Consider the following 16,621-nt stretch of genomic DNA (forward strand, 5'->3'; position numbering starts at 1 on the left):
TGCTGACGTTTCACTGGGCGTTAAGGGGACACAGGCACAAAAGTGAATTCAGGTGTCCCAGAGTGGTCGCTGCCTAAAAGCGGCTGGTCCTCCCTCTCGGGGCTCTGGGTCAGGACTCTGTCCCTTCCTGCTCGGCTAAAGAACCCCACTGTCCCAGAGACCTGGCAGTGTGAGAGCCTCACGATTTACTGTGTTCCTCTGTAAATTTGCTGAGCGCCTTTTTCCTTTGAGAAGGTGAGGGGACTTCTCTGCTGCCTGACTCTCGCGCTGCCCCCAGCGTCCCCTACAATCGCCCCAGAGGATCTGCCATCGCCAGGCCGCCTCCTTGGCCGGGGCTGGGCTGTGGGTCAGCGGTCAGCAGTCCCACCCGTCTCCGCTTTTGTTCTTCCTGTTTTGAGGGAACAGATGTAAATCCCTCCTTTTCAAAGTCAGTTCTTCTACATTTGTGCTTCGTCCGGAAACTCCAGACCTTCGAGAAGGAACTCCATTACCGACCGCTTTTCTCACCAGTGTCTCCAGTCCCTTTTCTGCCCACCGGCTCTGGAAACGTGCCTTGGGGGCGCAACCAGGAACAAATCAGAGACGCTCAAGCCTTCCCTTCCCTTGTCTCTCCCGCCATCTTCCTTTCAGGACAAATCCCCCTGACTTTGCCTGGGTCCCCGGAAGGCAATCCCGTGCGATCCCGGGCCGGGACCAGACTCCTGCCATCAAAAGGCCACTGACGCTTTGATCAGGAACCTTCTGGCCCTCCTTTGTGTTGAACTTGATGATATTAACCAAGAGGTTTTTTGGAAATCCCTTCCCTGAGGGCAGTGATGCCCCATTTCCTGGGGTCTCCCACCGCCTCCTGGCCCCTCTTTCCTCCCCCTCCTCTTCCCAGGGGAGGAGGCTCTCAGACCTCAGTTTCAGCTTTGATGGGGCTTTGAAGCCCCAGGTAACAACTGGTGACAAGGTCTTCCAGTTAGACCTTCCCTCCCCCCCCTCCTCGCCCCCCACTGCTTCCTCCTCATGGTCAAGGTCTCGACTCTTTCCATCCAAACTGGCTCTTTCCCCTGCCGACGTGGTAACTCCTCCTGGCTCAGTGACTCCCCTCCTTCTGGGGACCCCCAGGCGGGCCCCTTGCTCATTCCTCAAGACCCTTGCCTCTCGCGCGGGGAACCCTGGTCTGTAGAGGTTATCCTGTTCTGGGACGCGGATGCCACAGAGGGAATGACAGAGTCTGGTAACGACACGTTCCGGCCCCATGCCTTTCCTTTGAGGCCTGCGCCGTCAGCCCCGGTCCCGGCTGCCCACGTCGTCACGGAAACTCGTGAACTTCTGCACCGATGCGCTTCTCCTCAAGGAAGCCTCTTACCCGAAACGTAGCCGGGGCGCAGGGGTGCCCGAGCCGGGAGACCAGCTGGCAGTCACAGTCCGTCGGCCTCTGTCGTTTCCCTCTGGACCTTGCTGACCGTGAACCACTTACGAGCAGAAAGTTGAACGAAAGGGCAAACGGCTGAGCACTGCTTCAGCAAAGCTCGACTTCAAAGTACGCTCTTCCTCTCCTCTGCATTCCTCCTCTCTTCCCTTCTTAGCTCGTTGTTTCAGGAGCCCAGGACCACCCCGAAAGTAACCGAGGAGGCTGGTGGTGCACACACAGCTCCTGTGGACGCCGGCCCGATCCTGTGTTTCCCTAGGAAACCCCCAGGCCCTTCCTCTGCCCGGCAAAGCAGTAAGCTATCATTTCTCTTGATCCCGAACTCTGTCTTCAGGGAACATTGCGGCCTGCAGCACGGAGGTCGGTTTCCCGTGACAGTAGCACTGCCTTTTTGTAAGCAAAAAAGATTTTCCTTCCGAAACATGAATCATGTTGTCATTCTCAGAACATACAACAGTTTGTTTGAAAATCCTACCTTTTAGGGGAGCCTGGGTGGCTCAGTCGGTTGAGCGTCTGACTTCGGCTCAGGTCATGATCTCGCGGTCCGTGAGTTCGAGCCCCGCGTCGGGCTCTGTGCTGACAGCTCGGAGCCTGGAGCTGCTTCCGATTCTGTGTCTCCCTCTCTCTCTGCCTCTCCCCTGCTCATGCTCTGTCTCTCTCTCTCAAGAATGAATGTTAAAAAAATAAAATTGGTACCTTTTATTGTTTTCTTAAAGGTTTCATTTTTAAGTAAGCTCTACACCCAATGTGGGCTCAAACTCACAACCCTGAGATCAAGACTGAGCCAGCCAGGAGCCCCTGTTTTTGTTTTCAGTCCTGGCCACCCTTGGAATGTTTTCCTGAGTCTGGAATTCTCTCTAACCCCACAGGGACTCAACTTTTAACTCGAACATCCTTCAGGACTCCCTCTTATGGGAAGTTTTCCTTGCCTCCTGGCCCCACCCGATCTGGATGCCCCCCCCCCCCCCATCTCTGGCCTGGGCCTGGAGCTGATGAGGGAGCAGGGGGCAGGCTGAGGGCAGAGCGCAAGCCAGCACCCCTCCCCCACCCCCCATGGGATGTGTGTGACATTCCTCAGGTAAGCCTGGCGCTGAGGACAAAGGAAAGGGAAAGAAAAGCAAGGGTTAACTGATAGAGGTCACAGGGATGCGGGATGCGGGATGCGGGATGCGGGATGCGGGCGCCATCAGTTTACAAATGTCTTAGTAAGACCACCGGAAAAGCCCATCCCATCCGTAGCCCAATCTCCAGGACTCTCCTGTCTTAATGCTTCGCTAGAGGGGAAAGCACCTTGCGACCACCGCCCCCCAGGCCTGCAGGAGCCTGTGAGTCCTCAGCAGCGTATGCAGATCTCCCTGGAAACTTCCCCTGGACTTTCCCTCCCCGGCTCCAGAGTAATAACCACTCACTCTTCACAACCCCAGGGCAGCTCTTTCTGCGCACGGGTCCCGCCCCCGTGCTTTAATGATCAACTTTTTGCACCAAAGACGTCTTCAGGAATCCGCTCTTGGCCATGGCTCTGGACCCCATCACTCCAAAACCCCACCAGAGCCTCACGGCGCTCCCACAGCACCAGGCTCACGGGGCTGTCGTCTCACTGGACCCTATGCTCTTCGAGGGAGCGAGGCTGTCTCCTCTGACCCGCATCTCGGGCCTGGCACTATGCTGGTATACAGTAGGTGCTCAATACATGGGTAAATGAGAATGCACTCCTCATGCCTTTGCACTGCTTTGCTTTAGCCTCTTCCCGCCACAGGGTCCCGCAGGGACTGTGCCACTCCGTGGCTTCTGCTGCCTGAAAAGGGTTTTATTCATACCAGTAAATAAAAGGTAATCGTGTCTCTTATAGGTAATACAGAAGTTCATACAACGAGAAAGAAGAAAGTGAGAACTAAGTGAAATCTGGCTGAGAAGCAACTCTAACAATTGGCTGAATATTCCTCTGGTTTTCTGTGCGTATACGTTGGGGAAGTAAAGTACGCTGCCCCCGAATACATACACCTCTTTGCCTTAAGGGTTATGTCAACGCTTGCCCTCTGGTGAGGGGAAGTTGCCGGTACGAGGCGGTCTCCACGTGGAAGGGCGTCTCCCTCTCAGCAGTGGGAGAGGATTCTAAACAGCGAGAAACTTCTATCGCTGGAGACGGCAGGGGACGGAGATCTGCACACCAACCCAACCTTGTTTCCGCTGCTTTGCCTGATAACCTCCCTAGACTGGCCTCCCCCCCACTCCACCTCTTTCTGTTGCCTTTGGTTGAAGACGCCATGGTGGCTTGGGCAGCTCCTGGGTACCTCCCGTGTGTACCTGAGGCATACGCGTTAATGCGCCTGTATTTGCTTTCCTCCTTTATCTGTCCATTATTAGCCAACGGCTCAGGTGGGAAGAGGGAAAATAATTTTCCTCCCATATTGTGTGTATTTCATGTACACATATGCATACGTGCACACGTGTGTTGGGGAAGAAGACATTTACTTTGAACTTCAAGGTCCTTCTAGCTGGACTAAGGATCAAATGGACAGGAGACACGTTAACGGGAGGAAATCAGACTTAATTTTGCACATACCAGGAATCCGCACCCACTGGAGATTTTAAAGAGAGTCTGGAGGCTCAAGTGACACCCCATGCTAAGGAGAAGGGTGGGGCCTGGGGAAACAAAGGAAGGAAGGCCTTCAGCAGGAAGGGGACAGGAGATACTTGGACCGCAAGGCTGCATTGTCATGCAGGTAGGTTTCTCGGGTAGAAGGGGACCTTTGTTGGTAGCTGTCTTCCGGGGGCAGTCTCTTCTTTCCAATGTAAATCTGGGCAGTTGGGGAGGTAAAGAGCTTTTCCTGAATCTGCTGGGCTTTGATTGCTTTTCACCCAAAATAAACGTCAGGTCTTAGCACACCACCTCCGAAAGACCTGCCCTCGGCCCCCAGGTAGCCGGGGGGCGCAGGGCTGCAGGGGCGTCCGGCTCCGGGTCCCAAACAGACCGACCAGGCCTGGCCGCTCGCCGCGGACAGAATCCAGAGGCAGAGAAATGAGCGGTGGGGGCCCGAGAAAAGGACTTGTTTCAGCGAGGCCGACCCCAGGAAGACAGCACAGTAGTGAGTCAGGGACGGCCACCAGAGTGCTGGACCGAGTTCCGGGCTCATAGGAGGCAAATGGGGGCACAGGGGGATGGGGCCTGGCTGGCGGGCAGTGAAGGTCAGACCCATCTTATCCTGGGGCCCATCGCGGGGGTATCTGGTCCTCGGGCTCCAGGGGGTGGTTTCAGTTCCCGGTGGGGCAGGCTTTGCCCCCAAGCCTTGTGCCGGAACTGGGAGACCCGCTGGCAAGTGTGAGTGAGACGGGAGGCGGCTCAAAGCCCACTCGCACCTACGTGCGCACACACACGCACACAGACACGAAGACAATTTTATGAAAATGGTACCACATTATACCCACTATCATAAGGTACCTTGGGTTTATTTGATGTCAGGAACTAGAACTACATTGTTATTTTTACGGCTGGCATGAGATTTCCTGGTAAGGAGCTGCCGTCTTCAAAGTTGTGATCAGTCACCTTACAGGTACCTCCCCCCCCCCCCCTTTCCTTCACTTACCGCCTTTGGGAGATTTCTACAAATGTCGTTCTTCGATCAAGCATCAATTCTACAGTTTGATAGCGCTGAGCTGTCGTTCTGGACTGTCACCTGTCATTCTGGACCTTCACCTGGCACTCTGGACCTTCACGGGTCATTCTGGACCTTCCTGGACTCGTGGGCGGGCTTGGAGGGTTTGTGTGTGTGTCAGGGTGTGCAAGGTCTGCAGATGCCCTCCTATCGCTTGCACACTTTTCTGGGATGAAGTTTGTGGCCTTTATCAGTTTCTCAAAGAGGCCGTGACACGGGAGAGCTATCACTTACTGAATATCACTGTACGCCAGGCATTGGGACGAACACACACAACCCTCACAACAAGCCTATTATCCCCACTTTACAGGCGAGGCAACAAAGCCAGAGCCTCCCTACTCTTCCAGCCACGCTGCAAACCACAGGCTTGTCATCGAGTAGCTTTCTTTCCCACCAGATAAGGAGTCGAGTCCTTGCCTCCACACAGGGAATTCCTTCCCATTCTCACGGTGCAAACCCTTTGTGTCTGTTACACCACCTGCTCACCCTCCGCAGGCCGACTCTGCGCTTCTGCTTTGCCTCCTCCTTCCCCTGCAAAGGTGCCTTCCTCCCGTGGGAATCCTTGCTGTTCCTTCTCCAGATAATTGTCCTGTGGACTGGAGTTTCCAGTAGCACCACTATCTGGGCTAACATTAATTTTGGAATAAATCCTGAATCTTATCTTGAAAGATCTCTGTTGTTTACTTAAGAGAGTTACTTTGTTTTTTTTAAGTCTATTTATTTATTTATGGGGGGGAGGGGAGAGAATGGAGAGGGAGGGGCAGAGACTGGGACAGAGAGAGAATTCCAAGCAGACTCTGCCCTGTCAGCACAGAGCTGGGGCTGGAACTCACCTGAGCGGAAACCAAGGCTGGATGGACTCTCAACCTACTGGGCCACCCAGGTGGCCCATCTTCTTTTTTTTTTTTAAAGAGTTACTTAGGCATTGCATTTAGCGCCTTTATTTAATGTTCATCCAGAACACCACGTGGACCCCGTCAGGGCTGGAGACTTGTTCTGTCCTAGTTGGTTTTTCTGGTGATGCGGTTCACTGCGTTGACAGAGGTTTGAACAAACATTTATTTATTTATTTATTTATTTATTTATTTATTTATTTATTTTTGGAGGGAGAATGAAGAAGTTATTTGTGGTGAGCCTACCACTTACTATTTAAAATTCAAGTCTCTGGGCTGTCTGCATTTCAAGATTAGCTCACACTTGCTGTAGGGACTTATTTAAATGTGAAATGTCACATGATAGCACTGTCAACACTGGAAGGGAAATAAAACTCCCTCAGTGGGCTGGTATATACGGTTACACGGGACTGTGCCAAATTGTGGCTATACCTGAATGAAGTGCTCTCTCTGCTAAGCCTATCTTAAGTGTTACCATCAAGTGCTGTATTAAAGGAAACATTGTAGGAAATTGACTCAAAGAAACTTGTTTCCTTTTGCTGATTGGTTACTTACTAAAATCTACCTTGTGATACAACGAGGGTTTAAGAAACAAAAGAATACACACAATGTAAAAGAATGTTTCCTTTTGAAGCAGCCTCGGGTAGCAAGCGTGTCCTGTCTCCTTACAGGGAAGCCAGAATTCCTGTCTTCAAAGTCCTTCTAACTGGATTAAGGATCAAATTAATGTGAGATAGACGAGCAGGAGAAAGATCTAATAGCTTACACATGGGGAACCCACCCAGCCCTGGAAATTCTAAAGTCAGGCCAAGTGAGGGATACGTGTCCTCCCGAATTGAGAAGAAGGCAGGGGTCTGGGACTTCAAAGAGAAGGAATGTGACTTCCATGTTATCAAGGGAGGGGTTCGCTTGAGCTCACAGGGGCTCCACCGCCTTCACCTCAAAACCACCTTCATGCCAGAGTGGCCCGTCTTGGGTCTCGGCGCGGCCCGCCCTCAGCCCCCAGAGCAGTTAAAACTACAGCCACGGCTACTTAAACCTCCCAGATGCCTACAGTGAAGGTTAGTAATCAGCTGTTACAAATAAACGGTGTGGACGGTGTGCTCTTCCGGAGGATCCGGAGGACTCGGGTCGGCTCCGTGGGGGCAAAGTTCTCCCCTCTTCCCTTGCGGGCTCTTCAGCTGGGCTAGCGATTAAACCGACGTAAGGCAGACTGGCAGCAGAGCAAGCAGGAGTGTAACACCGCGCGGACGCCCCGGGCACACGGGAGACCCGCAGGAAGACCGAGCAGCCCCCTGAAGTGGCTCAGGCGGCCGCCGGGAACACCACCTTCGGCGGCAGCCAGAAGGGCGCTGGGCTTGGGGAGGGGGCTCCGGGGGGGGGGGGGCGAGCAGGGAGCGCGCAGCACGCAGCTCCCCGGGCTCGGTCCCCCACCGGGGCCGGCACTGCGGGGCGACAGGCTCACACGCGGACGTCGCGCGTGCACACAGGCGTCCGCTCGCAAAGGGGCCGCTTCCGCTCGGAGCTCCCCCGGCGCCTGCCGTGTCTCATTCATTACCCTGAATGTGGCCTGAACTAGCGGAGGTCTCGGAGGCGGGTCCCCGGGCGGCCGAGGCCGGCCGGCCCGGGGGAGACGAAGACCGGCGCGGCTCGGGCGTCCCAGACCCGCCGCCAAGCTCGGTGGGCGCGGGACGGGACGCGCGGGGGGCTCCGGGGCACGGCCCCCGGCCCCGCTCCCCCCACCCCCGCCTCCCGCCTCCCGCCTCCCGCCAGCGCCCGGCCTCCGCGAACCTTCGGGAAGGCGGGCGGGGCGGGGCGCATGCGCGGCGTCAGGGTCGGGCGGAAGTGCACGTCGCCGCGCCGCCGCCGCCGCGTGACGCACTTCCTGTTTGTTGTCGGAGAAAGGAGAGAAAGGAAAGCGCGAGGAGCCGCCGCCGCCGCCAGCGCCGCCGTGCCGGAGCTGAGGGGACCCGGGCCGCCGCCCCGCCGCGCCTCCTGCCCGCTGCCGGCTCCCTGTGCTCGGTGAGGGCCGCCCGCGGGCGGGGGTCGGGCCTCGGGGCCGGCGCGGGGCCGGCGTCGGGGGGTCGGGGACCAGGGGCCTGCCGTGGGGCCGGGGCTTCGGGGGGTGGGCGGCGGGCTGGGGCGGCGGTGGCGGCCAGGGGCCCGCTGGGGAGTCCGGGCGGCCGTGAGGCGGGGGGGGGGGTGCGGGCCGCGCGGGTGGGCGTCCGGCCTCGGGCGGGCGGTCAGGCGTGGGGGGGGGGTGGGGGTCAGGCCGGGAGGGGGGGGTCGGGGGGGGCGTCGGGCCGCGGAGCACGGGGACCCGGTGCGAGGCCGCGGGCCCCCGCAGTCGGGGGGAGGCACTCGTCCTGGGCCGGCCCGCGCCGGCGGTTGGGCCGGGGCCCGTGCGGAGGGCGGGCGGCGCGGGGCCGGGGTCCCCCCGCGTCCCTCCAGTTCGGCGTTGGCGGGGGGCCGGCGGCGTGAAAGGCAGGTTTGTTCTTTCTCTCAAGCTCCGCGTGGAGGAAGCAGCCCAAAGCCGGAGACCAGGCGGGTCTGCAGAGAGAGTGGAAGCCTCGTGGGGGGCGGCGCTGCGGGGCGCGGGGACCAGGAAGCGGCTCCGGGAGACGCGAAGCCGCGTTCCCGGAACTTCCCCCTGGGATTTTCTAGAGTTTGACGGCGAGCAGAATGCCCGAATTTCAACCGACATGGCCAGTGTGCGGGGGGGGGGGGGGGGGGGGGGGGCTCCGGCTGCACCGGAGCTTGCGGTTTATGGCCGCTTCTGCCCAAGCGGGGATGGATGGAGTTGGCGAGAAGAATAAATCGCAACCTTCGTGTGGCCCAGACCTGTTTTGGGAGGCAGCAGTGGTGGTTAGGGGCCGCGGACGGGAAAGGGGGCAAGGTCACACCGCCACCTGGCGGGGGGGCGGGGCGGGCGGAGCGGCGCCCAGTTGAGTTGGGACCAGAATTCGTAGGACTTCCAATTGAGTTCGGGGAAACCCGAACGACCGACCAGCAGAAGGAGAGCAGAAACTTGTCGTCGGAACGCGTTTCCTGATCGTTTTCTCCGCCGATTGTGTGTGTCAGGAATGTTTTAATGACACGTATTTACAGCCTGCCTCTCCCCCTAACTGCCCCATTCTCAGATTTCTCTGGGAAATTTAATCTGGACTTCTCCTGTTCACAGTAAGAGACTACAGTTTCCCTGGGGTTAGTACTTGCGTGTATATATTTTAATGTTTACTTATTTTTATTTTGTTTATTTATTTCTTTTTTTGAGAGCGAGGGCAGGAGCAGGGGCGGGGCAGAGAGAGAGGGGAACGGGATCCCCAGTGGGCTCCACACGTCGGCACAGAGCCCGCCGCGGGCTCGAACGCACGCCAGAGAGATCACGATCCGAGCCGAGGCTTAACCGACTGAGCCACCCAGGTGGGGGCCCCAGTGCTTCTGTGTTTGTATGCCCGGCAACAAAAAGATCCGTGCTTTCATGCACATTATCTAGTGGGCGGTGGAATGTTTGTTACTCGCGTCTGAATTCGGGAAGTAAATGGGCTTGGTGGAGTGCTTGGTGGGTGTGGGAGCCGGGAGGCCGAGTTTTGAAACGGGCCTAAGCAGCCTTGAGCTGGTGCTGTAGAAGGGGAAGATTGGAAGTGTGAAACCGAGGCTCTAGAGAGTTTCGGGAGTTCAGCACCCGCGTAGGAAAACGAAATCAGCGTTGTTAAGTTTCTTTTCCTGACACGGTGTATTTGAGAGGTATTTGTGGTTGCCGGTCTGACTTACCTGGAGGGCTGGGTGGGGAGTATCCTTTGACTGATATTCTGAAGAGTAAATCGTGGGTAGGGAATTACACTATTCCTGCAATTAAGTGGCTTACAGTAGCTTTTCTTTTTCAGCAAACTCATGATTCTTACAGGTGTAAGAATTAAGAGTAGACCCGTTTTTCCTTGTATTAACTCTGTTTTGGACAGTTTCAAACAAATACAGTTGTACTCCGCACCATCAATAGTTTTCAACCCAGCAAACTCAAAAATCAGGTTTGTGGTGGGGTGATGTATGCATGTGTATTTTTTAGTTTTAAAAAGGGACTTTAAGGCTCGGTAAGTTAGTTTTTCCCATTAAAAAAATTGTTCTTAATGTTTATTTTCAAGAGAGGGAAGGAGTGGGAGTGGGGGAGGGGCAGAGAGGGGGTTGGGGCGACACAGAATCTGAAGCAGGTCCCAGGCTCTGAGCTGTCAGCACGGAGCCTGACACGGGGCTCAAACTCCCTCCCGAACCTCAAGATCATGCCTGAACTGAAGTCGGATGCTTGCTTACCCAACTGAGCCCCCAGGCACCCTGGTAAATTATTTTAAGTTCAGCTTTTCAGGGTTGCAGTGTAAAGCTCACTGTGTCACCTTGGTGATGTTTCCTGTTACCTTCCACTGAGGTTACAGCGGTGGGACTGCCATCAGCCGCTGCGATGGTTAAGGGTGATTATGTTCCATTTCTGATGTCTCTGCGTGAGGATTAAGTTAATGGAATCAGGCTTTATATTTGTAAGTTGATGTTTTAGTAGGGTATTTAAAAAGCCTTATTTCGCCTTTTTACTATCTGGGAAATGGTTGCAAAATTTAGAGTGGTGGAGGTCTATGTTGGAAATTTGGTTTGCTCTAAATTTGTTCAGGACACCACCTAGTGGGGAAATTGGCATAATTGCAGGCTTATTAGGGAATTCTCAGGACAGGGTCAGTGGCGAGATGTAACAAATGCTGTAGTGTTTTTTTTGCATAAATAAGATCTGTGAGAACTTTAAGTTCAGGAGGTAAATGAGAAGAAAAGCAAAGTTGGTGAAGATAAGAATAGTAGTAGAAGTGATTATTAGGGGCCCCTGGGTGGCTCAGTCACTGAAGTGTCGACTCTTGGTTGTGGCTCAGGTCAGGACTTCATGGTTTGGGAGTTGGAGCCCCAGGTCGGGCTGCGCACTAACAGCAGAGCCTGGTTGGGATTCTCTTGTGTGCCCCTCCCTTGCTTGTGCTCACGCGCTCTTTTTTTCTTTCTCAAATAAGTAAATAAATAAATAAAATTAAAAAAAGGATGATAATGTAGGAATGGAAAGACAATTTTAAAGCCTAATTGGAAAAAACTTCTGGAGTTCAGCTTGGAGAATTTTGATGCTTTCGTTATAGGTTGATTATAGGTGTTTTTCAAACTTTGTAATTTTAGGGGTGCATGCAGAAACCAGTCGAACTTTTTTTTTTTAAGAAGCTTATTTATTTATTTTGAGGGAGTGTGAGCAGGGGGGAGAGAGGGAGGGAGAGGGAGAGAGGGAGAGAGGGAGAGAGAGAGAGAGAGAGAGAGAATCCCAAGCAGGCTCCGTACTGTCAGCTTAGAGCCTGACTTAGGGGCTCGAACTCACAAGCCTGGAGATCCTGACCTGAGCTGAAGTCAGTTGGATGCTGAACCCACCGAGCCATCCAGGTGCACCCATTGCTGACCTCTTTTGTTTAAATGTTCTACTTAAGAAAGTTTAAAAAATACCTTGTTATTTTTTTAAATGTCTCATTTTTAAGGTGGGGAAAATTAATTGCCGAAAAAAATTATGAAGGGTGCCTGGCTGGCTCAGTCGGTGGAGTGTGTGACTCTTGACCTCAGGGTTGTAAGTTCGTGGCCATTGTTGGATGTAGAGATTATTTGAAAATAAAATCTTAGAGGAATTAAAAAGGTAGTTAAATTTCTAAGGGTTGCATTCTACGTCAGTGGGGGGAGGAGTCTGTTTTATTTATATCCGTAATACCTTATTTCGAGAGCTATTCCTTATTTGGACATAGTTTGGTGTTTTAAAAAATGCTACCCCTAACATTTGTAAGGAGTTTTGGCCATTCTGGATAGACAGTAGCAACCACGGTGAACGGCTGTGAGGCAGTAGAACTTCGTGGGTTTGTTTTTGTGTGTGTGTGTATTTATTTATGGAAATACTCCAGGTGTCTTAGGATTCTTCACTTCAGTTGCAAGGATCAGTTGTATTCGGAGTGTGATCGCTTCAGGGGGCATGTGATCTGTGCCCTTGGAAATGCTCACCCTACTTTTCACCAGCAAAGGCTATTGCAGTTTGCCTTGTATCTGTGCTGGGGCCTCCCTGTGTGTTCCCTGGGGCAGGCCTGGAACCTTCTCTTGTGTGTTCCCTTTGTGCCTGTCGCATTGCTCCAGACCCAGGGTGCCGAGAGAATACTGGTTGAATTGGATCCTTCTTCCAGGCTTGTCTTTGTCCTGATTACCCTGCTGCGGTAAATGAAATCCAGATTTTAGGAAAGTTGGGGGCAAAAATACCCAATTTGCGTTCACAAGTGCCAGGACTGAGTGCTTGCCGTGTCTTCTCTTGTAATGAAGGGACTTTAGTCGTGCTTCTAAGTGTCTGATAGTTGACGATGGCCGGTTTTTGCAATCGTTGGTCTGAGATCTTGAGTTACAGTGGAAGTAATTTCCTCGTTTGTGTCGGGAATACTTAAGGACATGTTAGGTCAGCACAAGATAAAGACTTAGTAGATGCTCTGTGATAAGGAGTGACAGTTCATTTCTGTGTTTCCCCACCTACGTGTGTGTGTGTGTTCTGGTAATTTGTCAGGTAATGAAATGACACGGAGGAAACTCCCAGACCTCTTTCTTGTTGAAGGTCGGGCCTGCTGCTTTTCCACGAAGCAGACAGCGTTGCACTAAATTAGTTTGATGTCACAATTAAACATTTTAGAAAATGTTTTCTTTACAATTAGGACTTTTCTGGGTTAATAGAAGTCATGAGTGTTTTGATTTTCTGGTTTTTAAAGCTGAAGAGAGGGAGTGTCTTCAGTGGGTGTTTGGCCTGGAATTATGTTACTTGAAACAGTGTAGAACCGGCAGCATTCTCCCGGTGGGGGGGGGGGGGGATAGAACAGGCCTTGTGCAAGAAGGGGGGTTTCTGCCTTGAGCTCCGTTTTCAATGTTGAGTCTCACGGATTGGGGAGGAACAAAGGAGGTTTTGTTTCTGTTTTGCAAGCAGAGCAAGGTTGCTTAGATGTTAGGTGGAGAGATGTTTGAGAAAGGTCTGGTGGAAAGATGGTCACTTCTGTGGGTGGCTAAGATTTGGGATACAGAGTAACAACATTCCAGAATGTAGAGGTGTCTTAAGTCCCAGGCTTGAGGACCTTGACTCCGAGAGTCTGTTAGAGGTCTAAAGGGGTGGTGTGTTTGTAGCAGTCATGTTGGACACATACGTTCTTGAGTATCTTTCTCTCTTTTGTAAAATAGTAACAAAACCAAGGTTTCATAACTGAGCTGTGTAGAAAATTTGGCTTGTTAGAGCTAACTCATCACGGAGCACCTCATGTAGGTCATCAAATACCTACTATGTTCGTGGTCAAAGATGAGGGTAGGTAAGCTTCATGGACAAGAGCACTCGTCGCCTTATTCCATAGAGATCATTTCCGTTTGCACCTTGTTTCTGGGGTGGGGTGGGGGAAATGGTATTTGGAGGGAGGGGTAGTGAAGTTGTGCGTTTAGTGGTGTCATGGGATATTTTGTTACATTTAACTTCCGTCTTTGTTTTGGTGCCCCAGCGTTCTCTTTGTAGCTAGAGCTTTTCTTTCCCTACGGACTGGTTTGCATGCAGTTGATGAAGAGTGTTTGACTTAAGGGGCTGGATTTTTAGAGATTATCGTATCGAATGGAAAATGAGGTGGTTCATTGGTCATAGGAAGTCTAAAGTGAACCAGGTGAGGTTTTGAAGGTACCCAAGAGGTTTGGGAATCTGTAGCGTGCCTTTCTAGTACTTTTTCAATGATGTACAGGAAAAGAAGTTAGTAAAGGTGGTTTGACTGGGAAATAAATGCTCTTTTTTCTCTTGGTCATTAAAGTGAAATCTCACTTAGAAAAAACGACCAGACTTATTTTACCCAGAATTCTACCATCAAGAACTCTGTAGGAATATAAAACTTGTAAATGTTAATAATGATGGTTTAATTCACCTGTAGAGTGGTTGTAGAAGTTGCTAGCTGACTTAACTTTGGGAACCAGAGCTTCTGTTTCGGTATTGAGGTCACGGTACAGGGGTTAAAGTGCAAGCAACGTTAGAGAAATCGGTATTTGAAGTACCAGCCTTCACTCCCAGGGACATGTTGGCAATTGTGTGTGTGTATATGCCCCAGCTCAGTTTTTGTGGTTGTAAGGTTTACTTGGAGGAAAGCAAGTCTCCATGGGCAGCGTTGGACCCTACGGAGTTAGACTTGAGAAACGGTTAATCCAGAGAATCTCTGGGAAAGAGGAGGCATTTCATCCTTCAAGGACGATGTGCCGTGAGAACTAATCTCTTTACTCCAGCAGCTGTTTTCTCAGATGAACCGAAGCTTTAGACTACAGGATTTCTCTGTGTGTCGTCGAGACTACTGAAGTGTAACCTAAAAGAAGCGAGAATTTGTTTTTCCAGAGACAGCTAGTCCGTGATCGTTCAGGTACAGCGTAGTGGATGGAGACTTCTTGAGAAGATGAGATTAGGATGTACAATATCTGGCATATTGGGTATACGGGAACATATTTTCTTACAAGTTTGTTTATTTTGAGAGAGAGAGCATGCCAGCTGGGGAGGGGCAGAGAGGGAGAATCCCAAGTAGGCTCCACACTGTCAGTGCAGAGCGCAACGCAGGGCTTGAACCCGTGAACCTGAACTGTGAGATCATGACCTGAGCAGAAAGCGAGAGTCAGATGCTTAACCCACTAGAGGAGCCTCCCCACACACTAAGTGGCTCTGTAGACCACATCTCTGTAGGTCTCTGTTTGTGCTTCTTTCTCTGGAGCCTCTGTGCTGACAGGGTGCCTGCCCTGGGCTTGTCTGGACTCGCTTGAGAGTTTGAATTGCACTCTGTCTTATGTTGATAGGAGTACTCTATAGCGACCACTTCTTCCAGCCCTAGCAAGTGAGTATTTTTCGGCTCAGCTGGTGAATGGCCCCCATTGAAGGAATGCATGTTAGAAGACATAGTAAGAACTTGGTTCCCCCCCCCTCCCCCGCCAAACACAAAGGCCAACAGGTGGAAGAATGGGCAAAGGACATAGGCCAGCAGTTCAGTGGAGGCACTTACAAATAGCTCTTGAACATGAAAAGATGCTTAACTTCGTGGGTGCAAAACAGATCAGGCTTCACTTAAGTGGCTGGAAAAGTCAAACAGGTTAGTGTTGTTCCTGAGGGTAGGAACATGAGGCTGATGATACTGGTTAGGCTGGAAATTAGTGCAGCCTCTGCGGAAGGCAGGTGGGTGAGATGGTGTCTTTTTCTTTCTTATTTTTTTAAAAGACCCATTGTTTTGATGTAGAAATTTCTACAGCATACTTAGTGAGATACTTTTTTTTTTCTCATGTCTCATGTTTATTTATTTGGGGGGGGGGCAGGGAGAGAGAATCTAAAGCAGGCTCTCCGCTATCGTGGCAGAGCGCCATCTGGGGCTTGATCTCAAGCACCCTGAGATGAAGTCAAGAGTTTGGAAGCTTAACCTACTGCGCCCCCCCAGGCCCCCCCGCAGTGAGCTACTTTGGCGTCTCACTTCTGTATCTGAAGAGAGCAGCTTATGCTTGGAGGGCCTGGGTCTGAGCTTGACTCCTGGTTCGCTCGTTCACCACAGTGGTGTGCAACTCTGAACCCTGGGTGGGTACTGTCTCTGGGCCTCGGGTTTTCTGCTGCAGAAATAAGGGCAGCGGTCCTGCCCTCAGTGCCTGAACTGGGTGCTCAGGTATCAGCTGCGTCAGGGTGCTCCCGTGTCTGTGGTGCCTGCCACCCCATGGGATGGCTTTCATTGTTAAAGGGGTAATGGTGGCCTGTGTGTGTGTTTTCTGAAACTGCCCTGCCAGTAAGGGCCTCTGCAGCGTGAGCTGGGGTGCAGGCCTGGTGCCTGGTTTCCATCTGACCATTACTTCTGGTGGTGGTGCCGCCGTGCCCACATTTCTTTGTCCTGGTACTGCATAAATTTTTTTCTTTTCGTGATTTAGTCCTGAATTCTTTATTTCTTATATTGACATAAAGTTGGCCTGTGACCTTGTAAGTTTGGGGCGTATGTGTCTTTATACGTTTATATGTTGTAGTATAGTAATAGCTGTGTAGGTAACACCTTTATCGGGTCCCATTATCATCTCTGTGTGTGTTTGTGTTTCACATGTATTTTTTTAATTTGCCAAATTCAACCTTGCACGCTCTACCAAAAGTTTGAAAGATGCTAATTTAAATGTCTCCAGTTCTGCTCTTTTCGTTGACTGAGTTTATCCTTGTAAGGCAGGAGGTGTGTTCAAGTCACATGCAGTGTCATTTGCCTGAACACAGACTGGGAAGGAATGGTTTTAAGTGTTTCCAGTGTTGCTACAACAGTTGACCATCAAGCAAGTAGGTAGTGACGGGGCTCCATGGAGTCGTCAAAGGTGGTTGCCCAACAGACGTTAAAAAGATCGCCGTCATGGACCGAGTCCTAGCCAATGAGAAGATTTGCTAATTTGCTCAAGTCTTCCTAGAAGTGAAATCTTTGGGAGATTTAATTAGGAAACATAAACCCTTTATGCACCAACATTTACAATACTGAGTGCAGCATGCATATTGATGAATCGATGGGGCTTCAGCTGATTCACCAGTGGAATATGAGGGAACTTTAATAGTTCCCTGACATTTTGTTCCCCAG

The 16,621-nt window shown here is 52.0% G+C and overlaps 1 protein-coding gene across 3 annotated transcripts in view; it reads left to right on the plus strand.

The window, feature by feature from the left end:
* Positions 1-7,846: 7,846 nt before the first annotated feature.
* The window catches only part of DNAJB6 (DnaJ heat shock protein family (Hsp40) member B6), a 67,358-nt gene continuing 58,583 nt past the window's right edge, over positions 7,847-16,621 (plus strand). For 2 of the 3 annotated variants that reach the window (XM_043590037.1, XM_043590041.1), the window contains exon 1: positions 7,847-7,985. The gene's annotated coding sequence lies outside the window, so the exon portion shown is untranslated. Of the gene's footprint in view, positions 7,986-8,426; positions 8,452-16,621 lie in introns of those variants that run through there. The other variant, XM_043590039.1, reaches the window with a different exon arrangement.

The sequence above is a fragment of the Prionailurus bengalensis genome, chromosome A2 (assembly GCF_016509475.1).
Source record: "Prionailurus bengalensis isolate Pbe53 chromosome A2, Fcat_Pben_1.1_paternal_pri, whole genome shotgun sequence".
In the NCBI taxonomy this organism is placed as follows: Eukaryota; Metazoa; Chordata; class Mammalia; order Carnivora; family Felidae; genus Prionailurus; species Prionailurus bengalensis.